The sequence below is a fragment of the Lycium ferocissimum genome, chromosome 9 (genome assembly GCF_029784015.1).
Source record: "Lycium ferocissimum isolate CSIRO_LF1 chromosome 9, AGI_CSIRO_Lferr_CH_V1, whole genome shotgun sequence".
Lineage (NCBI taxonomy): Eukaryota > Viridiplantae > Streptophyta > Magnoliopsida > Solanales > Solanaceae > Lycium > Lycium ferocissimum.
The window spans coordinates 65665592-65673040 of NC_081350.1; the positions used below are offsets into that span (position 1 = coordinate 65665592).

Consider the following 7449-nt stretch of genomic DNA (forward strand, 5'->3'; position numbering starts at 1 on the left):
CACTCATACACTTTCTATGTTATCTCTTTTGAGGTCGGTCTTGCATTGCACTTATACATATATATTTACTTTCATTACTGTGCCGCGCTATAGTCGGTCGGGCAGGCACGTAGATTTGCACCTAGATGTATTTCTTTCATTACCATGTCGTGTTAGATACGGCTGGGCAGGCACGTAGTTATGCATACCACTGATCAGTTGGGACGAGATGATGATATGATGGTGAGCTCACCCCACAAAAGGATATATATTATTATATGATATGATATGTTATGTTATGAGCCTCCACCGGGAGGAATGATTTTTACGAGCATACAGTTATATTCACGTTATGATTGCCCTCAGCGGCTTGTTTCAGAGTTCAGGTTGCCTCTATATCTCCCTTCTTGTTATTTATATTTTTTTATGCTTACACTTTCACGCCTACATACTCGGTACATATTTTGTGCGACACATTTTATGCATCGTGATCATGCCCACGAGTGTGTAGGCAGATTGGTGTACCTTCTCGCAGGGATACCGAGTTCATCGTGATATTCGCACTCCATTCTCCGGAGTTGCTTGTCGAGTCATCAAATGGGATATATATATATATATATATATATATATATATATATATATATATATATATATATATATATATATATATTTGGTATGGCTATTGGTATGTCGGGGCCGTCCCGTCCGGTTAATGCATATTAGTGCTCTTAGAGGCTTACAGACTATCAGTCAGTGTATAGGTATTGTGTTTGGCCTTGCCGGCCTTCTGACTAGTTGTCTTTCTTGGTTATGGCCTTGTCCGCCCTAGTTATGTGTATATGTGTTGTTGGGTATTTTCTTCTTGCAGGTTGACATAATATACTTTTTACAATTATTATTTAGCGGCCTTTTTAGCCTATGATTCATGTTACAGAGTTCAGATATCACAATTGGTTCGCTCGGCCCTTCAGGTGGCGGGTGCTGGCCACACCCCCCCCCCCCCCCCCCTCACCCTCCGGTTGGGGTGTGACAAACTTGATATCAGAGTAAGTCTGTCTTAGGGATGTCTGTAAGACTTGTCTAGTATAGTCTTAATTATGAATGTGTAGCATGCCACATTTATAATCAGGGGCTATAGGACATGTAGGTTGTTGCCTTTCTTGAAATCTTGATCGTGCGGTTAGAGCGGAGTCATAAGTATTTAAACTTCTATTTCTCACCTTGTTTCCTTTTCAATAATGCCAATATAGAAGAAAGGTACTGCTGGTAGAGAATTGAACAGGGATGACGGAGAAGGTATTAGTCATTTTCACCCTCTGATATGAATCCTAGAACTGAAATGACACCAGAAAGGACCATGAGTTATTCTATGGAAGGAGACCCATCGATGGAAAAGTATCCGTGCATGGAAAAGGACCCGTCTATGGAGGTCAAAAAAAAAAATCAAATGAATGCCTTGAGGTTCTGAGCTTCCCTTATCTTGTGCAAATTCAAATTTTAAAGTGTCAATTTCAACCTACATAGTTTGAGTTTGGTTTCAAAAAAATTCAAGGTGGTTTTTGTTTGTGGATTTGACTTGCAACTAAAGAGTTTTTCACATTACATGCAAGTAAAGGTTTTTCATCTTAAATTTTGCTCAAACAAAGTTGTCTAGAACATTTACTCCGATACCACAAAGAAGAGGAGAAAAATGGAATTAGAGTTCAATTAGGTTAACAAAAGACGAATATAGTGGGAACCCAGGAAAAAAAAATTAGTTGAGACAAAGGAGTTGCTAATTGGTCTTCATTCCCACTATTTATATCTTCATGGTATCAAAGAGAATTATTCATTCTTTTTTTTAGTCTTCTGATTGTCTTCACAAGGAAATTTGGCATTTTGGATATCGGAAACCAATTAGATTGAAGAACTATACTTTTACAAGTTGTTGTGAAAGTATAAATTCACTAGTTCTTGATGAATGTTCAGATAAAGAAAATGAATATTATCCATCTATTGTTCATCCACGAGTAATGATGGGTATTTCGATCATTCTTACTATTTAAGCTTACTAGATAGTTGCTTGAGTGAAGGGTCAATTTTAGATGCCAAGAAACTACATGAGAAATTGTTGATATTGGGATTTGGAGCTGATTTTAGGATTGGTGCTAGGTTTCTTGATATTTATGTTACTTGTGGAGATTTATCTAGTGCATTACAAATATTTGATAATTTGCCAAGTGGGATTAGAAATTTTTCTTGTTGGAATATATTATTGTCTGGTTTTCACGGATGAAAAGAAATGACGCAGTTATCAATTTATTTTCTCGAATGATAAGAGAAGATGTTACTCCAGATGAGTGCACATTTTTCGAAGTTTTGCTAGCCTCTTGAGTGATAAGAAGGCGCATTTTGTTTCCGGGGTGTTGAACAGATTCACGCTTTGATTATGCGGTATGGTCTTGGCTTGCAGCTCATTATTTCAAACCGTTTGATTGATTTTTATTCTAAAAATGGATTTGTAGATTTTATTAAGAAAGTTTTCGAGGATATGGTGGTAAGAGATAGTTCGTCTTAGGTTGCTATCTTTGTCTGGTTTTTGTAAGAACAAACGAGAAAAAGATGGTATTCTCCTATCTAAGGATATGCGTAAATTTGAAGTAATTCCGACTCCATGTTTTATTGAGTGTAATAAGTGCATCCACAAAGATAAAAGCATTTAATTTGGGAGAACAACTCCATGCTAGTATTTATAAGTGGGGATTTTTATCTAATGTTTTTGTTTGTAATGCCCTTGTTACATTGTATTCTCGTTGTGGATTCTTAACATTGGCAAAAAAAAAATTGTTGAAATGCCGCAGAAGGATGGAGTTACCTATAATTCTCTAATCTCCGGTCTCTCTTGAAAAGATTCAGTGATAAGGCTCTACAGTTATTCGAGAAAATACAGTTCAGTTCGTTGAAACCTGACTGTGTTACAATTGCAAGCCTCTTGGGTGCTTGTGCATCATTAGGAGCATTTTAGAAGGGAAGATAACTGCATTCTTATGCAAAAAAGGCAGGTCTATGCTCAGATAGCATAATTGAAGGTTCTTTACTTGACCTTTATGTTAAGTGTTCTGACATTGAAATAGCCCATAAATTTTTTTCTCGGAAGCCAGATGGAAAGCATTGATCTTTGGAATGTGATGCTCGTGGGTTATGGGCAGATGGGTGATTTGGATGAATCATTCCAAATCTTTTCACATATACAGTTTAAAGGGCTATAACCGAATCAATACACATACCCCAATATATTGAGAACTTGTACATCTGTTGGCGCTCTATATCTTGGAGAACAAATACATAGCCAAGTATTAAAAACTGGCTTTTGGCAGAATGTTTATGTGTGTAGTGTGCTTATAGATATGTATGCCAAGCATGAAAAAGTGGATACAGAGAGGAAGATGTTGTATCTTGGAAATCTATGATTGCTGCATATGCTAAGCATGACTTCTTTGTTGAAGCTATAAGACTTATTAGAAAAATGCAAGCCCGAGGTATTCGATCTGATAACACAGGATTTGCATGTGCAATAGGTATGGAGCTTCACTTCCTAGGCCCAGCTAAACCATGTTGCTCGTTCAGATTTGTTTCATACACCAGCCCCTATTTTTTTGATAAAAGAATATGTCAAGCCATAAGTTTTGATTATCAAATAATCATCACAAGGGGGGCCGGAGAAATGTTCAAAGAAGAAGCTATCTCGTATACTTAGAACAAAAGCAGCTATTAAAGGTATTAAAAGGAAAGCCAACTCCTAAAAAATACACTAATCTTTGGCCTAAAGCTGTTTTGGAGGCTCTTGATGATGCTATTAGGGATAACCATTAGGAATCTGCTCTTAAGATTTTTTACCTTCTTCGCAAGCAACATTGGTATGGGCCAAGATGCTATAATATGCTAAGCTTTTGATGATGCTCGGCAAGTGCAAGCAGCCAAATCAAGTTAGTTTGCTTTTTGAGATTATGGTAGAGGATGAGCTTCAACCAACAGTAGATGTTTACACTGCACTTGTAAATGCATATGGCCTTAGTGGACTCCTTGATGAGGCACTGCGAGCCATTGATGATATGAAATCAATTAATAATAGCAAGTCTGATGTGTATACTTACTCGATCCTTATTAAGTGTTGCATTAAAGTTCGTCGTTTTGATATGATTGAAAACATTTTAGCTGAGATGGTGTATTTGGTAATTGAATGTACTTCTGTGACGTACAATACCATAATTGATGGCTATGGTTAAGCTAAGTTGGCTGAGCTGATGGAAAGCTCCTTGACAGATATGATCGAAAGTGAGACTGTTGTTCCAGATGTTTTCACCTTGAATTAAGTAATTGGGTCCTATAGTAGCTGTGGGAAACTTGAGAAAATGGAGAAGTGGTTTAAAGAATTTCAGTTAATAGGAATAAAGCCAGATGTTATGACATTTAACATTCTAATCAAGTCATATGGAAGAGCTGGCATGTATCAGAAAATGGAGTCGTACTTGATTTTATGAGGAATCAGTTCTATTCCCCAACATTTGTGACTTACAATGTTATCATTGAGACATTTAGGAAGGCTGTCCATATTAAGAACATGGAACAATTTTTCCTATAGATGAAGCACGAAGGGGTGAAGCCAATTTCATTCACTTATTGCTCTCTTGTCAGTGCTTATAGTAGAGCTAGACTTCTGGAAAAAGTTGATTCAATTATGAGGTAAGTAGAGAATTCAGATGTAGTTCTGGATTCCCCTTTTTTCAATTGCATCATTAGTGCTTATGGTCAAGCTGGTGATATAGAGAGGATGCTGGCATTATTCATGGAAATGAAGGTCAGAAATGTAAATCAGACTACATCACATTTTCTACAATGATCCAGGCCTACAGTGCACAAGGGAAGATGTGAAGGCTGGATACCCACCATTTGTTTCAGACCTCAGATTTATACCGACACTCGTGTGATACGATACCTCCTTTCCAGTTATATATATTGAATTTTTATATATCTTGTTAGATTTTATTGTTGAGACAGATATGGCTAATATGTTGCAGACTTCAACAAAGGACGGTTGAGGTAAGTTATGGCTTACCTATTATGATTTTTGTACAAATAGACGGTCGTGAGGGGCCAAATTGATATTGTTATCTTTGTTATGTGGCCCTGTGTTGCTTTGGACATTTGTTTGGGTTGTTTGACAAGTTTTGGATAGTCCTATTTACAGAGGAAACTCTGCCAAAATTTTTTAAAATCCCGAGAGTTAGAATATCCCTCAACATTCGAGGATGAATGTTCTTAAGGGGGGAAGGATGTTACACCCCGAATTTTGGTACGTTAAAGTCGCGTCATGAGCTAGTCGACGCAAGTTCAAAATAAATTATCTTGAAGTTAAAAAAAGGATTGAGCTTATTAATATAAATGGTTATAAGAGTCTATAAATAAGATTAGTAAGTGGCGGAAGGTTTGGAGGGTGAATGAATCAAAGAAGGATGAGTTTCGTCAAAAGTCGGCAAGTTGGAAATACGATAACTTGTACCTTTGTGGGAGATTAGAAGTTCTTTAGATGCTAAGAAAGTAATGATATGAAGTATTTTAATCGTATGTTAAGTTTTGAAGTCAAACGAGTGGTGAAACGAAAGTCGACAAAGGTCGTCGCAAGTTACATTTGTAAATTTCACTGAAATTTGGGTCAGATGTCGAAGAGCTTTTCTCTCAATCTACTTGGAGTTACGGAGTGATTCACCTATCAAATCGAAGGTCTATGAGTCTAGTTTCTAGTAAATTTTATCGTTCGTCGATACGACATTGATGTAGAGAGATATTTGCATTTTCGTCTAAGGATGCAAACTGCCGCGGGAACAACGAGTATGGTCGGTGGCTTCATTTTAGCCCTTGTATAAATATGACCCTTGAACGAATTTTGCCCCATTTCTTATGCTCCAAAGACCAGAAAAACCCTATTACACTCCCTTAAATATTCCTTCATCAATCCTAACCAAACTTAAGAGCTAATCAACCAACTCTAACACAAGGAACAACGTGGCAATAATAGAATTGTGATTTTCTCGCTATTTCACTTCTCAGAAGGAAAACCCACCTTGAATTAACTTGTAGTTTGGAGTGTTTTTCATCATTTAAGGTATATTTTAATCTCTTTGAGCTCCTACAAGTAATTAATCATAGAAATTGGTCTAAAACCTCATCAAACAAGCTCTTTTACATCCTTATGAAACTTTCATGAACTTAGCTTATTTGTTAGACTGTTTTGTATGGCTTTGTTGTGTTGTTGGGAGCTGTGGTGACATGGATGGGATCATATTGAAGAGAAGAAGTAGAAAAGTAGAATTTGGCAGCATTTTATGGGGAAATTACTCTACAAAAGGGCCTATAAATTCATGCCCATGAGTTGCTCGATTAAATGTCTAAATGAAGATTTCTATAGGCTATGACCTTGGTTTTGATCTTGAATAGCGTATTATGTAGGAAATCGTTTGTAAGGCGTTCGAGGACTCGGGAAACATATATAAATCCATCGACGAGGTATGTGGGGCTTTCTCTTCTCTTCTTGGCATGACTAGAATTCAAATGAGCTTTCATTGAAATGTTATTCCCATTAACTTGTGTCGACCACGTTCAATAATGATCGAGCTAATCTCTACTTCATATATGACTTGTGTCAAAGTACTTTCTATGGTTCCACATCTCTTTTGGTTATCGATTGAACGACCTTCCGTTAACTTGTATCAACCACATTCTGAAATAGTTAAGATCATCTCTTCTTATGAATAGCTTATATTGGAATACTTTCCCGCCATTCGTATCCATTGTTTGTCAATTGAAGAATGATGTTCATTATGTTACTCTTCACGTCAAAGTTGAGGCAGTTGTATTTCCATTCGTTTGAGTTGATCTTTACCTCATGTATAATCCGTATCAAGTATATATTTCATATCCTTTATATTTGTGGTCTTCTTGATTGAAATCTAAAGTACATAGCGATAATAATGAAAGTCAGAGGGTAACGACGACAGGTCACTCCGACTCTTTCTATGTTATCTCTTCTGAGGTCGGTCTTGCATTGCACTTATACATATGTATTTACTTTCATTACTGCGCCGCGCTATAGTCGGCCGGGCAGGCACGTAGATGTGCACCTAGACGTATTTCTTTCATTACCGTGTCGTGTCAAATACGGCCGGGCAGGCACGTAGTTGTGCATACCACTGATCAATTGGGACGAGATGATGATATGATGATGAGCTCACCCCATAGAGGGATATATATTATTATACGATATGATATGTTATAAGCCTCCACCATGAGGAATGATTTTTACGAGCATACAGTTATATTCACGTTGTGGTTATGATTGCCCTCAGCGGCTTGTTTCAGAGTTCAGGTTGTCTCTATATCTCTCCTCTTGTTATTTATATTTTTTTATGCTTACACTTACCGCCCTACATACTC

At 37.1% G+C, this 7449-nt stretch overlaps 2 pseudogenes; both read left to right on the plus strand.

The window, feature by feature from the left end:
- Nucleotides 1-1263: 1263 nt before the first annotated feature.
- Nucleotides 1264-3655, plus strand: LOC132032166 (pentatricopeptide repeat-containing protein At4g13650-like; annotated as a pseudogene).
- A 19-nt stretch (nt 3656-3674) lies between these two features.
- LOC132032167 (pentatricopeptide repeat-containing protein At3g53170-like) lies at nt 3675-4890 on the plus strand (annotated as a pseudogene).
- Nucleotides 4891-7449: the final 2559 nt, after the last annotated feature.